The sequence below is a fragment of the Thunnus thynnus genome, chromosome 3 (assembly GCF_963924715.1).
Source record: "Thunnus thynnus chromosome 3, fThuThy2.1, whole genome shotgun sequence".
Taxonomy (NCBI): domain Eukaryota; kingdom Metazoa; phylum Chordata; class Actinopteri; order Scombriformes; family Scombridae; genus Thunnus; species Thunnus thynnus.
This window is the reverse complement of record NC_089519.1, coordinates 14,069,924-14,096,367: the sequence shown is the minus strand read 5'-3', so window position 1 is coordinate 14,096,367 and position 26,444 is coordinate 14,069,924. Positions and strand designations below refer to the sequence as shown.

Here is a 26,444-nt window from a genome sequence, read left to right as displayed (position 1 = left end):
ACACTGGCAGATGTAATAACCTGTGGCCTCATTTGCATACACTTTATTGCAGACTTGTCAGCCTTCTGCCCGACACCTCCTGCCTCGCATTCTTTACATGAGAATTGGCATCAAGCTGCGATCGCTCATCGCGCATTATCAGAATCACTGGAAGTACCACAACACACACATACACGCTTGTACACAGAGAAACAAAGGACCAATGAGGCAGGAATAAATCCACCACTGATTTTGAGGGGGAGAAGTAAAAACCAAAATTTTTATTTCCATGATAAACTGTGTTACAACAGCTCTTAATAAGTTTTAATAGTCAAAGTACACTGCAAATAATTGACTGTAGAATTTACAGTAAATACCTGGCAAAAAAGTTGCCAATAAAGAATGTAAATTGCTGTTAATTACTGTAAAAAGAATTACAGTATATTACAGGATACCTTTTTATAGGATTTTGTTACATATAAATTGCAGCATATTGTTTTTTTCAATTGTAATCTAGTTTACAACATTATCTTGTATTCTATTCAAATTATGGAAGTTACCTAACTAACTAACTGAGGTAACTAGATCTGCCAGTAAATAGCTGTAAATACTTCACAATACAATATGTTCATGTAGAATGTTTTTATAAAACTGCAACAAATGCTGAAACAAAACAAAACTTTTATTAAAACTCGATACAAAGCTTTCAGAACCTGAGACGACTTTCCTCTTTCTGAACTCCTAAAATCAGAGCCTGAAATAGATACCTACTCAGAACAAACTCACATCAAAAGGAAAGACAATGTTAATTTGAATATTTAATATTTAATACTTAATTAATATTTAATATTTAATTAACAAAAATTTCACATTAAACCACGCTACAACAATGACTTCTTACCCTTTTTAAAGCTACAATTAAAATCAGATAAAACAATAACCAGCTGACTTTAAAGTGATAGTTCGGATTCTTACTCATGTAGTGGTATTTGTTGCTCCATGTGATTGCGATACATCCACCAAGTTTGGTCCATTCGGTCGGTTTTCACAACAGGGAGGGAGTTAATGGACCAGACTTGGTGGATATATTACACTCGCATGGACCATCAAATACCACTATAGGGGTAAGAATCCGAACTATCACTTTAATGCTGGATGTGTGTGTAATTTATAGCAAGTTGGGCTTGCCACAGATTCAACATTAAATTGCATTTACATTCTACATTTTTTGACAGTTCAGTCCGCTAAGTCCTCAACTAAATCAGCCCTTACCGATTCTAATGATTGTAGCTTTAACTGTATAAAAGATGTCCTTTTTTCAGTGTGTTCCTAAATCTTAAGATATAAGCAACAGGTGTAAATAAAAGAATAAGAACAATTTTCATTCACATAGTGGGGAACAGGCAAGTCCTCATCTTTTGCACATGAGTTATGCTCAAAGCCATTCAAAGTCCATTAATCGCCTGAGGAGAGAGGAGACGTGAGGACTGACTGAGTTGTTCTTCTCATGCACCCTCCCACTTCTTTGGCTGACCAGCTTTGCTGTCTTGGTGCAATTGGTTGGGTTGGTTCCAATGAAACATCTGAAATCACAAAATCACATTAAAAGAAACTTCATGAATGATGGCCAAAGGTAATGCAAACCTCATACAAATTGCTAGTTGGTAAAGTAAAAACAAACTGGAAGTCTGTTTTTTGAGTTAAAAAAAAAAAAAGCAAGTTTGCAGTTAATTCACCCAAATGCTCAGTTTATCCTTCTGCAGAACTACTTCCAAAATGTCTGCCATTATTATACAAGTTAGTTCAGCAGTGGGATAAAGAAAGCATTTGGGTGAATAACTGCCAACTTACCTTTTTTTAACTAAAGAATCATGGTAAAGGGATTTGGATTGGAAATGGACAAAATTGGACTTAAACATGTTGAAGGTTTGCTTTATACTTGTGCCATACACTGCATTATAATGCAGCATATCCCTGGCTTGAGAATGGTCTTGATTGTCTATTTGTGCTGGCAAGTCAAACTAACATCTTATCCGTTACTCATGTTAGCAAACTTTACAAAATAATGATCCACCAGAATTCTACTTCAAACACATAGTTACCTTTGAGTGAATTTCAGTGTGGAAGATGCTTGCTCCTGGTACAACAGATTGAAGTTGTAATAGTTTGAAAACAATGCTTCCATTTAGAGTTTTACGCAGGACTGTTTCCTTAATCCCTCTCCCGTTGGATTTTTGACAATTACCGCCCGCTCCCGCAATGTGTGAATTACCCTCCCGCCCATACCCGCAAACATTTTGAATATTCATACCCACACAGTAGATTGGCATTGATTTTTGTGTCTTCTCCCATCTTTCAGGGAAAACACATTATTTTATTGTGTAGTATTAATGAAGAGACGCATACCTATATTTTGCTACAGTAATAACAGCAAAATTATGTTCTAGTGCATAATTACATTCATACTAGTGCAATAATTACAATTATTCTAGTGCAATAAGTTCATCTGTTCTAGGGCAAAATTACATTGTATTTATTTATTTTATCCTACTTATTATTTTAGAACAGGTGTTTGTTTTGCTGAGGTTGTTTTATTTTGTTTACTTTCCCTGTGTCTTTTAACACACTGATCAGGAGTAGCACTCCTAATGATGATGGCATGCAACTCCTCTGTTACCTCCTAAAAGAGCGCAAAAGTAGTAAGAACCTGTGGTATCGCATAATGCAATATGCATGCCTTGTTTGGTGTTTCTGTTCCTTGCTCATTCAGGTGAAGCGGCAGTTTGCAGCAGCAGGTGGTGTGCACTCATAAGTGTGTGTGTATGTGTGTGAGGAGGAGCAGCAGCAGGTAGCGGTATCAAGGAGCACCAGGAGGAGCGCTGACTGAGCACTCAGCCCAGCTCTGTGAGAGTCGGTCTGCAACACTGGCTAAATCCCAGGACTTGCAGTGTATTTTTTGACCACCCGCTCCTACCCACACCAAAGTCAAAACCGTCCGCTCCCATGAGATTTGAGTTGGGTCCCATGGGATCCCGATCCCAATGCAGTCCTCTACTGTCATTCCAGCCACAAAGTTGTGATGTGGAGGCACAACCACTTGACCCTTGACACTTAGCATCCAAAGGGTTGCTGGGAGCACTTCGCATAAACATAAATAAACATATAAATACATATAAATAATAATTCATATGTAAATGTTTTTTTTGCTGCTTTCCACATAGACATATCCACATTAAACTGTTAAACTAATGCATGTCCTTCATATAGTCTCAGTATTTGTAACACTTTACAACAGATACAAACTGTATACACTACCTAAGGCATTGAGTCTCAGAGAGTCAGGAAGCAGCAGTGTTTTTTCAACGTTAGCTGCAGCTAAAAGAAATACAATCAAAATTGACATAGTAATTGCCCTCAGCTCAACTGTTGAGGATAACAAGATAATATCAATATAATTTTCAAAAGCTTCAAACTATAGTAATTTCACAAGTAAAATACATAAAACAGCTAAATTTGGCGTCATGTTTCACTCAGTGGAACTCTGATATCAGCACTTATAAAAATGTGTAAACTGCATCATTATGGCAGACGAGCATCATCTAGGAAACATCACGTTTATTCACTTTACATGGAGCTTTCAGTCTTTGGACTGAAAACTGAAACTGAAACTGAGTCTGGATGAAATCATTTTTAAATACAAGGACGCGTCGCTCCGTGCAATGATCTCTCCTTTCACCCAACTCATTATTATGATTATTCTTCGAGCCCAACGATACAGATCGTCATAGAACAATGAAATTTGGTGTGCCTATATATCATGACCAGACGCACACCAAAAACTCTCTGGAGCCATACTCTAAATCCAACAGGAAGTCGGCCATTTTGGTTCAAAGTTGCGATTTTGACACCGATTTTGCCGTTTTTAGCCAGCGTACTTTAACAAACTCCTCCTAGGGATTTGACCTAAGCAACTTCAAATTCGGTCAGTATCATCTACAGACCTGGGAGATGAAAAGTTATCATAACAGTGAGTTTTCGACATTGCCAAGGGGGTGTGGCCGAGCGGCGAATTTCGGTCCTTCGCCATGAAAATTGAAATGGCCATAACTCCGGCATGCACAATCCTAAGAGACCCAAACCTTTTGTACTTGGAAAGAGTCCTGCCCTGAACACATCCATGTGTCAATATTGGATCTAAGTCATAGCGCCACCTACTGGCAACAGGAAGTTACATGTTTTACACTTTGACGCTCTGTGGGTAGCACGGTGATGGGATCCACCTCAAATTTACTCATTACTCAGCTAAGATGTAAGACCTTGGTGATGCTACATTCGGCAGGTCATGACCCATAACCAAACACCATTGCCATGACGACACATCAATCACCATGAAATACGAAACTTGGCACACATGTGAAACACAAACACACTTGAAACACAAACTTGGCACACATGTCTGGAGTGACACCAGTTAAAATCCTTAATAGGTCATTTACATAGGCGTAGCAATACGTCTCAACAGCGCCCCCCGCCTTCCAGATTAACGTAGAAAAATGAAATTCACGAGGCCTATGTATCATGTCAAGACGCACAAAAAAGCCTCCTGGAGCCTATTGTAAGTCCTACAGGAAGTCGGCCATCTTGAAAAAAGTGGTCATTTTTCGCGTTTTTTTGGCCATTTCGCATACCTTGTATTTTAACGAACTCCTCCTACACAATTCATCGTAACACCTTCAAAATCAGTGTGTGTCATCTACACTAATTTATGATCAAAAGTTATCAGAAGATTTAGCTATTGTTGAAGCGTGTAGCCGTGGCGTGGCGTTGAGTTTTGATGTTTTGCCATGACAGACGAAATTGCTATAACTTTAGTGTACATGGTCAGGCCTGCCTGACACTTGACATTTGAAAACAGTCCAGGCCTGAACACGTCTACATGATAATATTTAGTCAATGATGCAAACTGGCTCCATAGCACCCCCTACGACATTTCAATGAAGTAGCCCCAGCAGCAGGCAAAATAGCAAACAGAGGAAGTGATGTTAACCCCCCTCTTTCACTATCTGAAAACAGCCCGGGTCTGGAGACATCTACATGCCTGTGACTGAAGCCCTTCAACTGCGTCCGACACAATGTACACATGGGCGCGAGGGCCCGATCATAGCTGCTTGCAGCTTTAATTATGATTATTCTTCTGAGTCGTGCATTAAAATAGTCCTTGATTTGAAATAATGGTGGTTAAAATAATCTGCTTTTGCTGTTACGATTATTCATTCCTGTATAACATTACAACTACATCAGCTAGTGGCGCTATTGAGAATAGCTTCCACTAGAACCTGTGTGTAAAATAAACAGGTTTGACTAGAATTAGATAGTTGTTGTGAGGCCATTTCATTCATCCAGATTGTTTCTACTTTGTTGCAATTGTTAGACTTTGAAGATGCCTTGTGAGGATTGAGAATGGCAACCCTCAGGTTTAACATTGATTAACCAGGTTTAATTATCCAAATCATATTATGATGTATTGTAAGACTATTTCATTTCTATAAATTGTTTGTCCTTGTTTGACCTTGAAGATGGCCTAGTAGCCTGCAGCCCACTACCATTTTAGGTTACATAATGATTTTATAAATATAATTTCAAATATGAAATAACCATTCTTCTGCTAATCATTTCCTCAACCTCACCGCACCCTCAATCTTACTAATCTAGTCTAGTGCAGGTGGCTGTTTCTGGACTTAATCCGAGAGCAGTAGGTAGTGTAGAAATGTAGGAAATTTGTTTTCAAATTACAATTTTTCTCTGGAGAGGATGACCAATGCCCCCCCCCCAATTACCAGGCGTCCATGCTCTCACGTCAGACTCCTCTTTCAAATTGCCTTGTGCGGTTCAATCTGATATCAACAGTATTTAAAGCATAGTTCAGATCAGTGATTCGCAGCAAGACACAGTGGTTTTAGAATGTTGCAGAGAAAATTGCAGTGGTGTGAATTGGTTAGTTGTAGAGCGTCTGAAGCCATTGCCTTGAGTCTCAAAAGACATACTTTCTCAAATCACCAAATGCAATTTTAGAACTTAAGGACACAGCTATTTCTCTTCAGCTGTTCATAAGGAAATAGCACAGGCCAGTACGAAAACATGGTGGATTTCTGGACAGAGGGGAGGGAGGACTAGCTCATCCAACTGTTTGAAGAACAGCATTCACTTTATGATTGTGGCTCAAAAATGTACTCCAACAAAATAAACAAAAACAATGCACTTTGCTTGATTGCAAGCGGCCTGGGTGTGTCCGATAAGTTGCATTTTGTTCTTTTTCATTTTCGTTAAGCTAATGTTGTGAGTTAAGTCGGCTAACGTCAACAAACAAAACACCGGTCACCAGTCACCAGTCACATGGTGGTAACATTTAAGTTCATAGACAGTAATGTAGCTTGTAGGCTATCAAAAACAAATAGAAATCCAGCTAATCCACTTAATACAATGTATCAATGCAAAAGTAGTGGGTTATGCCAGTGTGTCGTTGCTATGGAAACGGTCATCTGTGTCTGTATGCATTGCTTTGATGTGAACAGTCCAGTTTTAGAACGTTTACGATGAGACGTCATGGGATTCTTTTGCAAGTTGCAACCAGTCTCGTTGTGAACCACTGATCTGAACTGGCCTATACTGTAATATGCATCGTCTACAGTCAGAATACACCATGCCTGTAATTTTACAATATGTTACTGTGGAAAAATGCTGTCAGCTACTGTAATTATTTTGGACCCATGATGCATTGCAGTATACCGTTAAACTTTGTAAAGTGACAGAACAAGAGGTTACTGTAAAACATTACTGTAGAAATTACAGCAATTTGTTAGAGTATAATTACTTTTCCTTCATGTTTTTTTTTTTTTTCAATTGTTCAGGAATCAAGGAATACAAGTGTTTCTGTGCTGAGGATACATGCTCCATTGAGAGTAAGATGCAATCTTGCTTCATGATTTTCACAGCTGATGTAGTTTAAAATGTCAATTTGCACCCGTTATCAAGATAAACACAGAGAGCTTGCGGTATCGTTAAATGATTTAATTTCATGGTCTAATCAGCACAGATTTCATGGACAACACTAGATCTGTATCTGAACACATCTTGTTACAGGCTACCTGCTCATATCAGCCAATTGCTGTTTGAATATTCTTAATTGATTTCATTGACTTTCTGATTGTCATTAGCGGCTCGACACGTGTGAGCCAAGGAAATGGATGACCCTCATTTTGAAGAGAAGAGAATGAAGGATTAGAAAAAAAACAGAGGTGAGGCTGGCTGTCTCCGCTTGCCAACAATCGATATATGTAGAAAGTGATGGAGGCTTATTACCGACTGAAGTTAAAGGTGGAGAGAAGAAGCCAAGATAATCCCAACTTGCATCTGTTAGAGATGAATTTGACAGATTCTCAAAAACTCAGATCCTGAAGTTCAAAATCTTCTTCCAAGTTTTTGGGTGAGACTTTTCGATGTGAGCATTAACATTCAGCTTCTGAAGTTATAGAAATGTCAAAGGTCTCCATGTGAGCTGCATGACTAATTTAACAGAGGGGTGACCTCACTGAAAGAGGGCGATGAGTCATAATAGCTTCCAGTCAATTTGTTCAAAAGAGACTGTAGATCTACATTGATCTACACTGCTGGTGGCCACTGAGGACTTGATTCCTCAATCACTCTGACATTCAGCACTGATGAATCTTCTATGTGTATTATAATTGACCCCGGACTCTATGAAAAGACACCCAACCTCAGCCCTAATGGACACAACCTTCCCCGGGCCTCTGAGGGAAACAAGAGTTGAAAATCAAAGCTGCACTTTCCCTGTAGGCTCAGACTGCTCTGAACACTGAAGAGCTGCAGTTAGCTGTTGTGTTGCTTCTCTTTCCAGGATTGAGATTTTCACTTTTGGAAATAAGCCAGAGGAATTTCCCATGGCATTAAAAACAGGTGGAAACACACACATTTCTCTGTCAGCACCCACACACGCAAACCTCCCTTAATATTCGCTACTCTTTGCCACTGTCACCGCCACCATGTCAAAGCCCAAGCATGAGGGACAAGAGGTGAGACAAGAAGGGTAATGGAGGGATTGATAGGGAGGGAGAGCAGAGGGCAGGAAGTAAATGGAAAAGGAGGGTGAGTGGTGGAAGTCTGGAATTGTAGGAGGTAGAAAATGAGGGAAAAGAGAGGAGACTTACATAAGGAAATACTTTTTCTACTTTTCTTTTTCCTGCAATGTGGGGGGTTAGTATATAATATATACAGAATCAAAGGAGGACAATGAGGTGTGTGTACATGGTCGGCACTTCACACATTCTAGAGTTCTGCAGTAAAATATGCATCAATCTAAGGTTCACAGCATGACTTTTGTGCTGAGTGATGTGCTCTAGTGCAATTGTTCCCAAAGTTGGGGTCGCAAGACACCGATGGGGGTTGCAAGATGATTTCCAGAATGCGTGATATAAAATTAAAAAACGATTAAAAATAGCCTATTTTTGCCATAATTGTTACAAAAGATTAAATACAGACATTCAAACTTGTCACCTTTCAGTGAAATTCACCATTTTGAATTTAAAATAGGTAACTTACATGATTCGTGTAGATCCGATGAGTTTTTGAAATATTGGTGTGGCGATGTTGAGAGAGAGAGAGACAGAGAACTTCCCACATTTGTGGACTTTGATGGTGTAAAACATCTAACCAGATGTTGTTCTTCACGGATTTTCACACTCACAAGCCAATGGGATTGTTGACAGCATGCGTGTGTGTGACACAGACCAGTGCGGGATATCTAAACACAAAACATCACTCAACTTCAGCTCATAGATCACAGATCAAACATCCGAATTCGATATGATGGAATAACAGCGGTACGATTCGTATTATTGCTGCTGAATGTTCAATCAGTGAAAACAAGTTAACATAAATGATGGATTGATAGGTAACGGTTTGCTACAGGTGGTAGCTGGCCAGCTAACTTTAGCCTTGCCCCTGGCAAGTTCATGTTTAGCCTACCAATTGAAAGTAAATAACATGTTATTATTAAAAGAAAATAACACACGGATGAACAATACTGTTGCTTCAACTTTATCAGTCCATTTACTGCCACCGCTAAAATGTGTTTACACCCAGAGGGAGTGTCATTTATATAGGTCATCACTTTTGTGTTGATTTTGTTGGGAGCATGTGAGTCATGCTGCTGACAGTCAGCTCTCAGCCTGCATTAACAGAGCAGCTACTTATGTTCAAGATGCTAGTTTAGCGTTAACATGAGCCTCAGATAGCTAAACTGGCCAAACAACAACACTGAATTTTCACAACTTTACGCTTCAGTGTTCATCAACACAACACAGTGAGGCACGTTGCAACTTTTGTCTGCCTCGGAGGGCAGGGAGTTGCATTTGTTTAAAGTTTATGCGGCCTACAGGCAGTCGCCAAACACCTGTAACTCAATCTCATTAAAAGTAAGAGGCTCCATCTGGTGGTGCAACCGCAAACTACAGCAAATCTACAGAAAATCTACACAACATTTTCTGACTGTTATACCACAAGTCCCTCGTCTTCATTATCGGTTAATATATTTTTAATCAGTTGAATTATTAATGGCAATTAACCAATAATCAATTATCCATTCACATCTCTACTTCATATCATCTAGCCTATTTTCTCTGTACTAGTGGGCCCAATTTGCAACAAAGCCAAGCCTATGTGAAATTTCTTAATAACCTTAACATGGGTGTTAGTGGATGTGTTTTAAGGTCAGGCACCACAGTTAAATAGAAACAAAAATAAATCTTGTTCTTCTATCATAATGAAACTTATTAATATAAACCCACAGACAATATATTTCTGTATTATAACCTTTTTTATCATTAATTTGGCAAACTCATGAAATAAGTTAGAAAAAAAGCAATTTCAGGCATGTTGTTTTCCCTTAATCTTATGTGTCAATCTATGGCATTGGAATGACAAAAAAGAAAACTGGCAATAGAGAAGCTGTTCAAAAGCCTCTTCTTCCCTTAAAACACTGTTGGTCTACAGTATTTAAACTTCATGGCTGCATTAGAGAACATGTGTGGAGTAGTGCTGAAATCTCATAATTTTATACATTGTGTTATTTGTAGGGGTGTAACTGCACTTGTATTCGTCCTGAACCGTCACAGTACAGAGGTTACAGTTCGGTGCATGCAGTCATGCTAAGAATACGCTTCATGACCCAAGCGATTACTGTCAAAATAGTTTAATAATCCATTTACTCATCGTGTGGAACAATAATTCTAGAACACGAGTTCCACCCAGAACGTTTTGGCAACTCACCACTTAGCTGCTCATATCAAAGAGTATAGAAGCACAAGAGACATAACTCTGGTGTTTTTTTGACAACCACAGCTAGATGGCGCTGCAGTAGCACTGCTGCCATTTTCCACTGTGTACAGCATAACCATATTCATAACAAAAAAAACGGCCCAGTAAATTTAAAGATCACCCTGCTTCACCACTTCCTGCCAGCTAAAGCAAGCTCATAAAAGCTACAAGTAGTAGAAGCAGCTAGTCTTCCCCCGCAAAAAGTGATTTAGAAATGAATGATGTCTGTTTGTGACAGCAGTTCCCTCAACTTGGGATGTGCCATGTTTGTTGACAAGTCTGCCAGCTCTGCTTAGCTAATTAGCATATTGAGATCCAATTTTAGTGCAGACACAATTGAAAAAGCAAGAAATCATTCTAATACCAGGTGTAAATGCAAAGACCCATGGACTGCATGTCATTATCTACACAATGTATCCAGATACAGAGCACATGTTAATACCAGGTGTAAATGGGACCATTTTCACCCCATAAAATATATATTTCGTGAACATGTTAGCAAACAATTGCCCCAGACACAGAGGAACATAGCTTTTTATGTAAGACGCGTTGTTGGCCTTTTGACAACTGTAAGTCCAATACTTAATCTCAATTTTGCTCTTGTTTTGGTCTTTAACCAACTCCTGAGGGAAATCTTAGTTAGATCCTTTTCTGTGTTCACCAGCCCGTCCCTAACTTTGTCTATCAGCTATTTAGTGCTGAGCTCTTTTTTTTGTTTGTTTGTTTTTTGCAGTAAACAGCAATCTGCTTCAGAGTGAAGTTTTAGGGCCAGAAAACCAAAAGAATGAGCTAAAAGACGCCAAAAAGCTCTGTATTTTTTTAGTTGAAGGGAGATGAAGGGAACTGTAGAGTGGTAAATAATTATGTGTAGGTTCGTCACTACATCTTAAAATCACATCTTAAAATCATGTCTTCACATCTTTTGATCTATTGTTAATATGAAAAATATGGATTACAGTAGCTTTAAAGAAATTTGTATATGTTTGTCTATATTCATCACATACAGTGAATAAATGTGCCAGAGTTAACCAACATTGACACATTTTCTCCTGCAGTTTCTTGAAGCCTATTAGTTACAGTTAGATACATTACATTTACATTTATATTGGTCACCACTATTATTCTAAACAAAGTCCAACCTCATTAGACATTAAACTACATTTCCAAAGGCAAAGTCCCTATAGTCCTTTGCCTCGCATGCAGTTTAGAAGAAAAACCTTTGACCTTAGATCTGGGCAAGTTGCAGCAAGTCAGCAATATTCATCTTTATTTTATTCCCCTCCTCATCCTCATGGCTCCTGACATCTGACTGAGATGTCACTGACATATAGATCTTTGCCACACTGAGTAAATCATTCTGTGGTGGAAGCAACTCTGCTGCATGTTAAGGGGCATAGTTTGAGATGATGTTATGATGTTATGGTTACTGCGAGTCAGATCCCATGCCTCACAGCTCCTCCGCATCAATGCCGACGAACAAGAAGAGCAAGAACAAGGGAAAACGCTTTTCTTTCACTGATAGAACAGGCGATACACTTCATGAGCACAGCTGATTGAGAGGGAATGAAGTAGGAGAAAACAATGAGTCATCACGAGGGGCATAAATGATATCTCTCTTATCTCTTTCTAACTTGAGACAAAGGCCTACCAGAAGCGTGAAAATAAATAAATGTTTATGTGTGATATTGGCACTAATTCTTGTGATCTGCTTGCTTTACACTGTTCTCATTTCTAATTGTCCCAGCTGTTCAAATAAACCTGTCTAGACACATCAACACCATGACTTTGATTAGTATCTGGTGCGCTGCGCACAGAACGTCAGGTTCAGACACACAGATTCAAGCAGATGTAAATATTTTCTCGGGGGTGTACTGGAGCCATGCTGAGGGAGTGCTCGGCGGAAGGGACACCACAGAGGCCAGCTGGGGTGAACAGCCTGACATAAGCCCGGCTGGATCTGGTGCATCAAACCTCCCTGGCGCAGTAATGGAGACAGCGCCCTGGTCTGCGTGCAGCGTCCAGAGAGGAAGCACTCTGAAATGGAAGTGCTGGCTTTTGGATACCATTAATTTGCAGTGACAGTTTGGCTTTCCTTGGCCATAGTGCTGCATAAGAGAGGTCGACCTTAATATGGTGCTTTGCCTCTTTTTTATGTGCTTGAAAAAAGAGGGGAGGGAACGGTCTCTCTTTACATACATTTGGTTAAACAGCAGCTGGCAGTCAGCCGTAATTATACACCTAAGCCTGTGCATTATTTATGCCACCTTTTAAAATCCATTAGAAGTCATTTGGTCTCCTCTAAAACCTGTCATTATCGATTGACTTTACTGTAATTGCTGCTTTAAGCCCTCAAAGATTTTCTGCCGGGTGATTAAGGTTGTAGGCACGGCTGCAAGAGTGTGCAGCTAACATACGCTAATCAAGGCACTGTAAAACTCGCAAGCACAAGTAGTATTTCACCCTGTGGTCAGCAGCTGAGACGGGCCTGGATTCAGTCTCTGATTGGAGTGGATGGAGGTTTTACAACTCCAATCCCTCAGACATACTGCGGGGTTCCTCCTCAGCTGATGATTTGTACACTAATAAGGCCGTGGTTTACTTCCACAGTAGCAGCTACTAAATTTGAATCGCATCGATCATTTGCACTGCAAAAAAAAAAAAAGCATAATGCTGACTTCACACTGTGACTTGCTGAACTTAAATGAGGCAGTGTTTCAAAGCAGAAGTCATCTGGCGTTATCTGACCCGTAAGTCCACGCTGGCACTCAAAACCAATTTTTTAAATTATTTTAAAAAAACACAATTAACAGCTGAGATTGTTCTCTTTAATTCTCTGTATTAAAGACCTGCAGAAGTACTTGAGTGAGGGAAAATAATCAACACTGACATCATTAGCACGGCCTTGCCTGAGCGCCTGTCCCAAAGTTCTGTGTTTAACATTTCACATCATGAGCCTTTGGAAATGCTTCTGAGGGGCTTATTTATTCAAAAGCAAGTCCAGCAGCTCACTGATCTGAATCTAAAATGATTGAGCCTGATCTAAATGTGGTGATGTTGGAGACTGTAGGTATAGGGGATATTAATGGTAACAGGCATTCATAATATTGCACATACAAAGTGAATGAAGCACTCTGATTGTAGTGCTGAAAGAGACGTTCAAATCCTGCCCACTTTGTCACCTGCACACACCTGAGAAGTCAGTGTGTAAAGTGGCCATGAATGTCAGATTATCCCTCCCAGTAAGTTACAGGAATTGTCAGACGCATGCAGCTCCCCCCACTTTCCTTCAACAAGCACATTGGATGAAGCATACTGACACATCTGAATATGTATACTGTGGAAAACATGAATGTCTATACCAAATTGCATGACGATCTATCCAATAACTGTTGAGATTCACAAAAACAAAAATGTGAGTGGATCACCACAGTCATTAGGACATGTCTGGGGACCAAACCAAATGATGTTGTCATTACTATTGAGGGCACCTTTCTATACCCAGATAGAATGTGGAAGTGGGCCACTTCAGGCAATGATGCAGCACTGCTGGCCTTCTTCTGGCCCAGACAAAATGGATGTAAAATAGCAAATATGGCCCGAATATCCCAAATCAAATGTGGGCCTTTTTTGGTAAAGATGTGGTGCTCTCAGGTATGTGTGCTCTGGGCCAGTTCTGGTTTATCTGGTTTGTTCTTGGTTGACATACGGCTTGCTTGCGGCCCAGATCTGGGAAACAGAAGCGGACCGCCCGAGTGCCATCATTCCATGCAGTATGTTGGCTGGATGAAAGTACCAAAAGGGTCGGGTGTGGGCTGGATCTGGGCCACAGCAGTTTTGCTATCTGGGTATTCAAGGAGATGTGAAGATTTTGCAATTTATGCCTGATTTTCACCGAACTTAAAAGTTACACATGGTAACAGCCATGTAAATAACCTTATATGCAGTAAATATGTGATGAAAGATATTATCACAGATTCCATATTTGAATCATAAAATGAAATTAACTGTTTATCAAATACTTAAATCATTAAGTTTTATTTAAGGGCTTTCCTTTTTCTCTTTCATTCATATCTAAAAGAATATATACCTTTTGTAACTTTTTAAGAAACGAGTTTGGATATGGTGAAATGGTTCAATTGAAAGCCTACTGGTCAAAAAATACTTCTTATCCATAACAAGCCACGAGAAGGATTAATGGCCTCAGTATTTGTAAAATCCTGATTGTACAATTTTTGTTATGAATTGTTGGATACTTTTACTTTCTCAGACCTCTAATCACAAGGGGACGTCACTCTTTGCGTGAACTGCTTGCAACTCCTAAACATATGCAACCAGTGACAAGGGGTCATCTCTACTCAGAAATGTGTTATGCTTATTGTTCCTTCAGTTGGATGATTGAGCTTCACTGTGCACGTTCATCTAGTGAAGAGGGAAAAAGAATAGGTGTAAGATGAATGACCTCAGAGTCTCTCCAATCTCACTGCGCTCATATTAGCAAACTTTCGATATCATCCTTCACCCTTGATTTCCCTTTTTGTTCCCAGTTTAGTCCAAATTGCTCCACTCTACAACTGTGAATCAAACTGTGTTTTGTTTCAGGCAGTAAACACATCAGACGGAGTGTAATTGGGCATCGGTTCAGAGATGACAGCATATGCAGCAGCCACCTGAACAGAGTCCAGGCCAGGCCTGGGCTGGGGCTGGTCCGATGGGGGGTCTACACACCAGACTCCCCTGGTACCAGCAGATGGCTGAGAGGTTGACCAAGTATGGCGATTCAATCTGCTGCTATTATCCAAGGTGGGCCAACTTCCTCCCTCCAGTAGGTTGTCTCTTTCATCATGCACTTGCTCTCCAAAACAAATGTCTCCTGTTTGTATCAGCTGTGATGTTGTATACTCTAACTCGAGCTGAGGGTGGAGAAATATGAGAATATCTGTCATGCTCACAGTTTTGGGAATAGCACTTGATTGCAAATGAAAATGACGCAAGCAAGTAAATCTTGAAATGATGGAGAGCACTTGGGAGCCTAGCAACAAGGACTAGATGGGCTTTCTAATTCCTCCTAAAGATTTCCATATCTTGGCTTTGGAGGACATGAATTATTTGACATGTTGACAGGAAATAGAAGTGTGATTAAATCATATGTGCAGTGGGGCTGCATCCATTTGTTTGTGGGTGCTAGTGCATCTGTATGACAGTATTTGTGTATAGAGAGATGCAAGTGATTTAATTACTAGAATAACAGAAAAACCTTTCAATTACTTTCCACAGGCCAAAAATTGGGTATCTTGTCAGTGCTGGCAGAGAGATACAAGTCAATATTTGGGTAAACAAGTAACTACAAAGCCTCTCCTGTCAGGCAAAGGTCAGAAAACACAGGGCTGTGGAGGTAAGCCTTCAATTTCATTACTTAAAATCTGATTAGAGTGGACATTCTCAAGGAAGAAGCCACAGATGATTCACATACAAACATGGTTCAACTGGACATCTTCAGCGGCACGTTTGCCTCTGTAAGAGCCCGTAATGAGAGCCAGCCACATATCACTGTTTAATCTTCCATGGCGCAGTTTCTATTAGAAGCCAGACAAATGATGGTAGGTAAGGAAAAAAGAAAGGTCAGCCGTTACTCTGCCTCATTGATTGTCTGATTTTCTACCTAAGTTGCCTCTGTGTTCCCTCATCTGATTTTATGATCTGAAATATCGTTTGGAGCGCACACTGACAGCTGCTGATCACCCAGAGTGAAGGTCATCCACAGTTACAAACACAACAAGGAAGACACCCAAAGCAGACACATCTCAAAAAGCAAACAGTCATTGTACAACCGAAGTTCTATTCAGTGCTACATGTTCTCCCTCTCTGTGTCCCCTGCACAGTTCAAATTCAGTTCTCTCCTCGGGGGCTGACGCACTTACCTAGTTGAGCAATTTCACTTATTCTGCTGATTTTTCTTCTTCATGTTCTGCAGCTCATTGGTCAACCTTTCACTCTTTTTCTCGTACTGCTTAATCTTGTACTCCACCGTGTTCAGCTGCCGTGTTTCTGCCTCGGGAAGAAATACAAGTTGGTCAGTTGGTGTACAGAGGCAAACAGGTACAATGCGTCACCTGTTGTTTGCCTATATCTTTTGATAAGACATAATGATTTACATTTTTGAATATGCTGCACTGTCTTTATGCTGTAGTAGTTTGCATGATACAAGTTGAGGACAGTTTCTGAATGATCTTTGCAAGCATTTCAGTTTTTTTATTTTTCATGTTAATGTATAAAATTTGAATTTTGTTAATACAACCTTACATATTATTATGTCTGTATGTGGAATCCGTAGCTGTGACAGTCTCCCCTTCAATGTTGATGGTCTGCTGCTCTCTTTTTTACATAGCACATTGTTAAAGGGACATTTCGCCCCTAATGATGTGGATGTCCACTAAGGGCTGGCAGCCGGTGTAGTCGATTAAAATTATAAGCCCAGCAGTGCCATTTATATTGACTGAGAAATTGTCAATGTCTTGCAAAAAAAGAGCCTGTCCTACAGAGCAGACATGTTCCTTTATTGATTGTAAGGATCTCTGTGGTTACTCAGACCTGTCCAGTCAGTTTAGCTTACAGCTAGCCTACAGTACACTGTGCCACGGCAGCATCCTGACAGAAAGTATATACATACATGGCATTGCATGTTTTGTTGTTGCAGTGTGTATTTTTATGTAGTTGGGAACAAACAGGTAAAACACATACAGGCTCTAATGCTTTCTGTCAGCAGCACTAGCTATATTTAGTATAACAGCAGCATTCTACACTATATTGCTGGCTATATCAAAACACAGATTACAGAAACACCCAGTAATCAACAGTCCTCCTCTGTATAATTTCACTATTTGTTCAATTACACATAGGCTTTGCTGATTTTTAGGACTTTTATAAACTTTAGGTAGTCATGTTCATGTCCACCTGCACTGAAATGTATATCAACATTTGGATGAGCCTGCTCAACTGTATGAAAGGCTGCAGTTCCACCTCTCCATCCTGACCTGTGTTTATCACTGCATTTTGTGCACCAGCACCAACAATTACACCATCACCTTAAGTACTGCCTTGCTTTCCCTATAGAGAGATGATGGTATAGCACTAACATTATTTCCAGTACCGCTTCCATTTAGAGTTCAGCTAAAGTAACAGCCAGACAGAGTGTTTTACACTACCAGCTCTTGAATTCTTTCAATTCGTCCCTCACCTCCACTATTCAGCTACTCTCCTGCCACTTAAAAAAGCATGGACATAACATTGAGCAGCATGTCCTGCACAGCCACATCAACACATTTTCACTGTTGCAGCATCAACAGCTTTATGTAGTGTGTATAGGTGATGAGTGACTGTCCTGCTGCCTACGTAGCTGTAAAGATTCAATCTGCTGAAAGGGAAAACCATATAACCTACGGGCAGTTGTAACAAACACTTATTGATCTACAGCTACAGTGATCATTGCCACTCTTATAAAAACTACATTTTGTTCTGAAAGACAATCAAAAGAGGAGAGGAAAATACACAGAACCTGAGATATGGGCTGCTGACCTGGTCTGAGCACACTGCGGCAGATAATGCAATTCTGTGTCTTCCTGGACGCCCACATTGCATAGCGCCTTTCCTTCCAGTCTTATCATCAAACTAGGCACGGGAAAAAAACATCATTGTGTAGGAGAAATTGTCTTTTCGTTGGAGCAAAGCTGTACCATGCACACAAAAACTGATATGACTAAAAGTGTCGTCATGTCAGTGTCATGAAAAGATGTGTAGTTACAGTACTGGGATTTGCCATTTTAGCCTTGTATATTGAGAGGGCAAAGCATGTTTGAAACAGAATGATAGTTACGCATAACAACTCAAGTGCCATTATCATAAGTGCAAGTAATTAAAGCCACCTTGCACTGCCAATGGTCGCTGAATAGTTACTGAGCTGCGGCCCCTTTGATAGGGGTGTCCCCATGTGTTTGAGTAAGATCATGATGATATGCACTGACGAGCTGCAGCGCAGTGATGAGTGGCTCCACAGATGATCCTGTGATAATTAGACCTTGAAACTAATTTCTTTTCGTTTCAATTTTAGAAACACATTTCAATACACATTCTCTGGCTCTTTCCCTGCGCTGGCATCAGCACCTGAATCTGACAAAACAGAACAACAGTGAAACTCGCTGCAGTTTAGTGACGTGGTTTTAGTTGGCACTGATGGGCAGCAGGAGAACAAGTGCTGCCATTTGGCTCTACCTGTCAGCTCCCAGTAGTTCTTTGTTGATCACCATGACTGGCTGTACTGTTGTATTGCTGTTTCACTCCATTGCTGTTTAATGTGTGTGGATTCTGTTTCAGCCCTTGATCTTAAAGGCTAAAACTGAGACTCAATGTGGGTAGAAGATATCACGCAAAAATGCAGCATCAGTGTGTCATTAATTGCCTACACATTGGTTGATTATTGAATACTCATAGGTGCTCTCTGTCTGACCTTTTTTTATTTTCTTATCTGGGGCCAAAATATGCATTCCATTTTTTTTTTTTTTTGTTTTTGCACAAATTACAATTTTGGGTGTCAATATCTGTCTCTATTTTTTTTAGCATCCTTACATGTGGTGTTAAAAGCTAAGAGCAGTCATGGATGACAAGAATAATAATCACATCAATTTGTGAATGATAAAAATGAACACTTTCAGACTTATTGAACACATTTTTTGAAATAACAAAACTGTCTCTGCAAAACATAGTTGTGTTGAGTTCATCAAATCAGTTGTAAAACCTGTTCATCCAACTTTATAGTATAACAAATTGGTTTTGCTTTTTGTCTTTGTTTGTTCTTCAATTATTGTGAAAATTAGTGTCACAACTGTCGCTGGCGTCCCCTGCTACACAATGGAGCAATGAAGCTGAAAAGCAAAGGAAAAGGGCTTTCTTTAATCTCATTCTTTTTTTTGTCATGGCAGGCATTTATTTACAGCTATTTGTCATTTAATGTCAGAATCCAAACTGTCTCTGTTGGTTGATAAAGGCTTGAATCTGTGCCAATCACTGTAACTTTACCATTTTCTGTAGGCAAACATCAAGAGATCTGTTTTCCATTTGATATAATATGATTGCACCGAGAGCCAACAAAGCAAAAAATGGTTGTATTAATTAGCAGCATTACACATGAAGAAGCCAGCTGTTTTATTTTCAGAAAGACACATTTTTCAGTTTTGGCTTACTGCAGGCCTAAACGGTGCTTACTACATATTAGCATTGCAATTGCCTGAATGCAAGCTTGTTTAGCTAAACCCTTGCCAAAAACGCTGGAGGTCCACATTTAATTAAGCTTGGTAATAAATTATCAAAGAACTGAGCTCAGAATGTCTCCACCTCTGGGCATGTGTAGGCTTTATATTCGACGTGCCTGTACAGTTCTGTACTGCCAAGCACAAATACTTAACATATTTTGCACTCCTGCAGTATTTTGAAAATCTCTCCTCAAACATTGCACGTGTGTCACAAAGAGAGAAACGAATGCAACTTTTTCATTTTGGCCCAGAATTCATATGAATGTTTTCATGGTGTCTGAATGAGAAGTTTCAAAGGACTCTTCGGGGATTTCTAAAATCTCAAATGTTGGTTGCAAACTCAGACGCAGTAGTTCTTTATGGTTGAGCTCTTAATTAGGTGATGGTGGTGTAGGTGGTGGTGGTGGGGGCTAATTATTCATTTAAGTGAACTGACCTGAACTCAGAAGTAGTCTGTGAGGGAGAAATGATTTATGGGAGCCCTGAAAGCCCTCTGTGGGATGAGCGAGTGGAGAGGCAGAGCTGCTGGACATGGTGGCAGCGGTACTGTGAGGATAACAGAAGGCGAGGACAGACACAGAGAGGGGAAAAAAAAAAAAAAACTCTGGCACTCTGGGGCTGATGGGAAATACTGCTGCCTTAACATGCACCGCAGGAATATATCCACTACGGCACCGCTGAGCCTCAAGTACCATTTCTGTGCCAGTGGTCAGAGATACCAGAATAACAAAAAAGACAAAGTGAAAGAGTAAAAGACAGAAAGTGAGACAGAGACATGGGAGTGGTGGGGAGAGGTGGGACACAGAGATGTAGAGAACAAGACAGAAAGGGACAGCAGTGGAAAAACATGCAGGGCTACAAGAGAAATGAAGATAAAGGTCAAAAAAGCCTAAAACACGAGAAGAAAACTTGAAAAAATGTGTGTTTGTGTGACAGAGTGTGAGAGATGCTTTGACTGGGAAAAAAGTTGTAGGGAGGAGGGAAAGATAAAACAGAAGAGAGACAGAGAGAGAGATGAAAATCAGACCTTGAGCTTTTTGTTCTTTCCTCTGATAGTATTCTGGTACTGAGCTGTTCGGCTGCCTCTGGATCTCGCAGCTGCGCCAAAATGTGCTTCAGCTCTACACACCCTGTCTCCTACTTTGAGTGGGAGAGAGAGAAATGAGTTAGTGAGTCAACAGTATTGAGCAGTCTCTTCAAATGTGCCACACATCCTGCTGGCTGTTTTATTACTAGCTACAGACTCACACAATCACACCTTCCCCTGTAGATCTGAGTCAAGATGTTGCAGGTTACGAATAAGAGCAGCGTTATCATCATTGCGTGGTCACAACTGTAGGCTAAAGTAGTCAGAGCACTACTTATAAAAGCAGGTTTCTCATTTCTAGCCAGCAACCATCGATTTTGCTGATATAACTGCTAGCAGGTTTGATCAGCTGTACCTAGTTAGCTAATTAAGCTAACATTGAGTCCATGAGTTGGTAAAAAAAAATGCTAGTTTCAAAAGTTGTAAAAGTGGTACTTGATAGACATTCAATGCTATAGCTAAATATTTTGGACAATAACTCAGCCTCACCTATTGTTAAAGTTCCTCACCATTCAAAAATATGTTTTTCTTCGTGTTCCTACAGTTGAATGTTTGAACTTCAATGTGCAGATTGATGTATGTGCAGAGTTTGACAAAGACTTTGTTTACATGCACTAAATGTTCAGTTTTTTGCCCTCATTCCAAAAAATTATTATTATTATATTATTACTATTCCTACTAAGCTGTTTACATTGCTAATGTAAATTAAAATTCCACTAATATTCCCATTTACATGCAGAGGGTTTTCAGGGTTTCCCACTGCTCCAGTGGGAACAGGAATCACAAGATCTCTGCAGGCAGTGAAGTAAATTAGTGAGGTGAAAAACATTAGTGAGCTGCTGCCTGATATTTATAAGTGATATTGATATGACTGAGATTATAAATTTATAGTTACAGGCACATCCAGTGCCTCAGTTGTCCCATGATGTTTACTACACTGCTGAGTGGAGTCATCACCGCCAGTCCATGGCCGCATGTCAGGATAATAACCAATCCCCTCTGAACCTGTCGTAGGGAAGGTGCACTCTGTTTTTCCAGCTCTTCCTGAACAGCTCTCCACTCTCCGCTCATTCCTCTCCTCTACCTTCCTGCTCCAGCATATGTCATTTTGCCTGTGCAGAACCAACCAGCCCATCATGCATCTCTATCCCAGCCTTGCAAAGTGTTGTGAACTTAGTCTGTTTACAACGCACAGAGCTGACCGTCTTAATCAGAAATCTTAATCTTAATCTTAATCAGGCCTAATTCGGAATATCCAAAAGGAATACGGTGTTTACATGACCCGTATCAAATTCTGAATATAGTCATTGTTGGAATAATGATGGAATATTAGTGTACGTGTAAACATAGTCACTGGAAGGCTGTTTTCACATTCATCTGTTGAAAGTGGAAAGTTTCTCTGTGCTCACTGAAAATCTGATTATAAGAGGCCTACGAGCTTGATTTGTGACATCACAACTAGTTTGGTCCAATATTCAACTGACACAAGTGTGATGTGGAAACTTGAGGCCTCCAGTGCACAAACACTCACACAAAGAGTGAGCTTTACAGTGAAGTAGGAGACATCCTGTGTCCAGCAGTTAAACTTATGAAATGAAATATATTTGCATATTTATAGATTCTGGAATTGTTCATGACGAAGAAGAACTTTTTTTGGGGGGGGGACACCATATCAGACACATATTATTATTCAAAGTAGAGTATTTTATATACAGTACATCTTAGCTTTTATATATTATATAGCTTTTTAGTCCTTGTATAAGTGTGATAAGTAAGATTAGTTATTTTGATTTTTAACATAGCCCTGTCTTAGTGATTAGCTTACATTCTTGTTCATATTTCCAAACAGTATATTTTCACTTTTACATTACATAACAAAAGGCTTTTGAGCTAACCAATGTGTTTGGCGAGCATATCACTGTCTCGTTGCCTGGTTTTTCTAAACTTCCCCAAATCCAATAGTAACTTTATTTTAAATGTATTTCTATTTATTTTAATAAAGAGCAGCAAAAAGCTGCTACGTTAGCCTAAACTCTGATCCTGGCTTCCATACAGTAGGGAAATAATGCACAGTGTGTGTGCTAGTTGTGAACAGGGCTTTTGGTTAATGATGTGCTCTTAGCCTTGGAAGTATCTTGGTTACTTTTTCTTTTTTTAACCCTATTTACAAAATGGAACTTACAACAAGTTTACTATTTCAACAACGGTGACATGGCAATGTATGCTCGAGGTAGTGCACAAATCATAATACTCCAATCAAGAAATACAAAAGAAAAAGCAAAAATAAATAAAATAAAAATAAATTACAAATCAAATTCATTACATTAGGCTCTAGTTTTCACAGCTTTAGAGTTGTGCAGTATTCTAGTGTGTCCAGTAGGATTTTAAGTCAGACATGAAGACAGTAAGGTTGGGTTTCTGTTTTCGAAATTTGACAGTGTGTATATGGAATTTTGATAATAATTATAAAGAAATAAAATATTTTCTTGACAGGCATTTCATCAGCAAATAACCAAATAAAAAAAATCAATCAATTCAATTTTGAATGTGAGTTGAGTATCTAGTTTTCTGTTTAAAATAGATTAAGGTAGTAACTCACTTAGAGGTAGTAAGCCAGTTAGTCAGACCTGCTAATGGTTCAACTTACTTTAGAAGAGGCACTTTTGCCAAAGTGTTTTTGGTTTTAAAAAGGCCATTAGAAAACACACCACTCTCCAGACTCTTTGAATCCAGATTTCTCTACATGGACTCTAGTTCAGGATGTAGAAAAATCCAAAGCGTGATAGGCCTGCCATGCCTAGGTTTCTAAGCTATGACTGGACAATCAGTATTTGGAAGAGGGGTTTAGTGAACAGTCAATTGGCCAGTGTAACCTGTCTGCTTACAAAGCCAGACACCATCCTTTAAAGTATCACTAACAATTAAAACATGTCTTTTCAGACCATACATGGCAAGGACAGCCAACTAAATCAAAGCCACAGTCTATTAAAAGTGTAATCAGGCACACTGTGGTGGGACTTCAGGCCTAGTTTGACCCCATCAGGTCTTAATGAGGTCCGCCGAGTCGTTAACCCGCACATTTAAATAACACACATCAATATTAATAGGTTATTAATGACTCAAAGCAATTATGTATACAGTGGGCTGGACGGAGAGTGCCATGTAGAGGCAGTAAGAGTGAGAGGACAATGGTACTTTAAAGAGTGTGTGCATGCATGTGTGTGTACATGATATGTAAATTCTAAATTAAAAGCCGGTATTCAAATAATGACTGAGTCTTAAATTTGGTTGGTTGGCACAAACAAGTCCTGATGTTACCTGATGGCTTACATATTCAATTCAGCATAACGTACATTTCCACAATACTAATTCTATTATATCATTCATTTCATACTCACCACTATGCTGCTCTTTATCTGATTTAAGTAGTTAATTAACTTCTTTATTTTGCCTTATTGACAGTAGGTCCCCAGCTAGATTGAAACACGGGGCATTGCAATTATATGGTAAGCATCTTATCCCCCTTGGCCACCAGCATGCTCCTCAATTTTCTTTAATCAAAGACATTGTTCTCACTCATTTATTAAATCAGATCACTTATACTTTTCAGTTTTTCAGTGTTGCTGTCAATAAAATGCATCACTTCCTGCAGATTCTTCACATTAAAAGCCTAATAGGAAAGAGAGGTTACACCTAGAGGTTTTTACGGACCCTCTTGGTTCTTAGTAATCAAATCAAACTGAATATAACGTGGACCAGGGTGGAGTCCCTCTTTGATGTCGCAGGTCTCAGGTCTGTGGGTCAGGAGTTCTAACACTTGAAAGGATCGAAGTGGACTGACTCTTACAATGTGGTGCATCATAATCATCTCAGAAAAATAATGTCTGTTTTGAGTCGAGATGGAGAATGTGAACTATAGTGTTTCTGTTAGAAAGAGACACTCAGAGCTGCGGAGTGGGGAGTATAACACGACTCAGTTGTTGCACTGATGGAATTACTGCTGTGGGAAAAAAAGAAAAATAACCATAACCAAGTAACCATGGAGGAAATGTTAAGTGTGTATTAAGAGCAATAGCACCAGAACCTGTCGTAGTAATCAATAAAATACTCACATTTTTTGTTAAATGTCTCTAATATAAGTCTGGTTCTCTCTGAACTTGAGATAAATGGGCTCGTATTTTGGGGGAATTTACTATATATGTTGACCGCTTTCGTGGCAGGGTACCACAAGATAGATGGGGACCGCAAGGTGAGGGCTCTTCACTTTATGTAAACTCATATACTCATGACTGGGGGGCAAACAGCAGTCAGCCTATTCATATGCAGTGCTTTTTACTGAAATGTGTATGCTTGCAGCAGTGAAAATAGCCTGTATTGGGTTGCGTATTTGTCAGTGTGTCTGCAGGATTGTGTCTTCACAACACAGAGGTGAGCGACAGAGTTGCTCGGTTCAGATCAGCCCAAGCCCAGGAGGTTCGCAGAGGGGTGAAGCACTCCACTGAGGGAGAAAGCAGCACAACAATCCCAAAAGCTGGTCCTAAGCTAAGGCTTAATCCTTTTATGTGAGACCTCTTTTCATGTTGTGAGTGACAGATGCATTTGTGAACACCTACTGTAAGCAAATGTTTATTCACAGGTTTCTGCAGCATCAAAGCATAAAGATGTGAAAGCAGCAGCACATTGCTAAGTCCAAGAGAATAAATTTAAGTCAGACTTTATTTTACAGCTCATTTTCCAAGCTAGGGTTACAGAGTGCTTCATAAACAAAAGGAGAAACAGCAATGTAATATAAGACAGACAATAAAAACAGTTACATGCATAAAAGCAGTACCAACAAGTCAGACAGTAAAGCCAGCAGAGGGCTGACATCCAAAGATGAGTTTTGAGACACTGTTTAATCAACTGTGTTTGCAGACTCGTCTCCTCTAGCATCCAACAGCAAACACACAGTCTTCCAGATTTAAGTTGAGGGAGCCAAAAACCATCAGTATAAGGTCCAAAGAGGTGCTGTAGCTTTATGGGGGTCAACATTTCACCATTCAAAGTCTTGTATCCAAAGTTCCCATCCAGAGTTCCCAGAATTATATTTACTAGTACTCTCAAGAACTAACCGAAGGGGGAAAATCACTAAAGGTGTAGAATAAGACACATTTATCAAATGACTCATTTCCTCTTTCAGGTTGTAAGAGTAACATTTAAGAGCAGCTCGCAAGTGATTACCTGATGAATCACGTGTATGCTCAGAGCAGGAACAGCTGCTCACAGGAATATAACCTACTGTGCATTTTCTGCAGAGATCCAAATACCTATATGATTTTATTTTCATTTTTAAAGTTAAAAGAGTGTGTAAATGTGTTAAACCAACCTTATAAATAGGGAAATTGGCCAAAATGGAGATAAAGAAAACCAAACTGGAGCACAGACAATCTGTGAAGGTAAATCAAGTACCACATTAACTGCAGAGGAAAAGAAGCATAAAAAGAAATTTAAGAACAAAATCAATGCCATCTTTATTCTTATTTTCACTGCTGATGAATGATAAACAACAACAAAATAATACAGTATAACATCCTATTAAAAGCAATAGAAAGCAGGCAGTGCATCCAGCAGACTAAAAGTAATCTACTCTATGTACTTTTTGCTTTAGATAATGTATTGTTCACCACGGCCAATGATACACTGCA

General features: G+C 39.6%; 1 long non-coding RNA gene across 1 annotated transcript; it reads right to left on the bottom strand.

Annotated features, from left to right (window-relative positions):
• Positions 1–402: 402 nt before the first annotated feature.
• Positions 403–18,130, bottom strand: LOC137180548 (uncharacterized). The gene is made up of 3 exons (XR_010927993.1): positions 17,944–18,130; positions 16,290–16,416; positions 403–1,562 (listed from the first exon to the last, which is right to left on the bottom strand). It is a non-coding gene; the product is annotated as an uncharacterized lncRNA (long non-coding RNA).
• Positions 18,131–26,444: the final 8,314 nt, after the last annotated feature.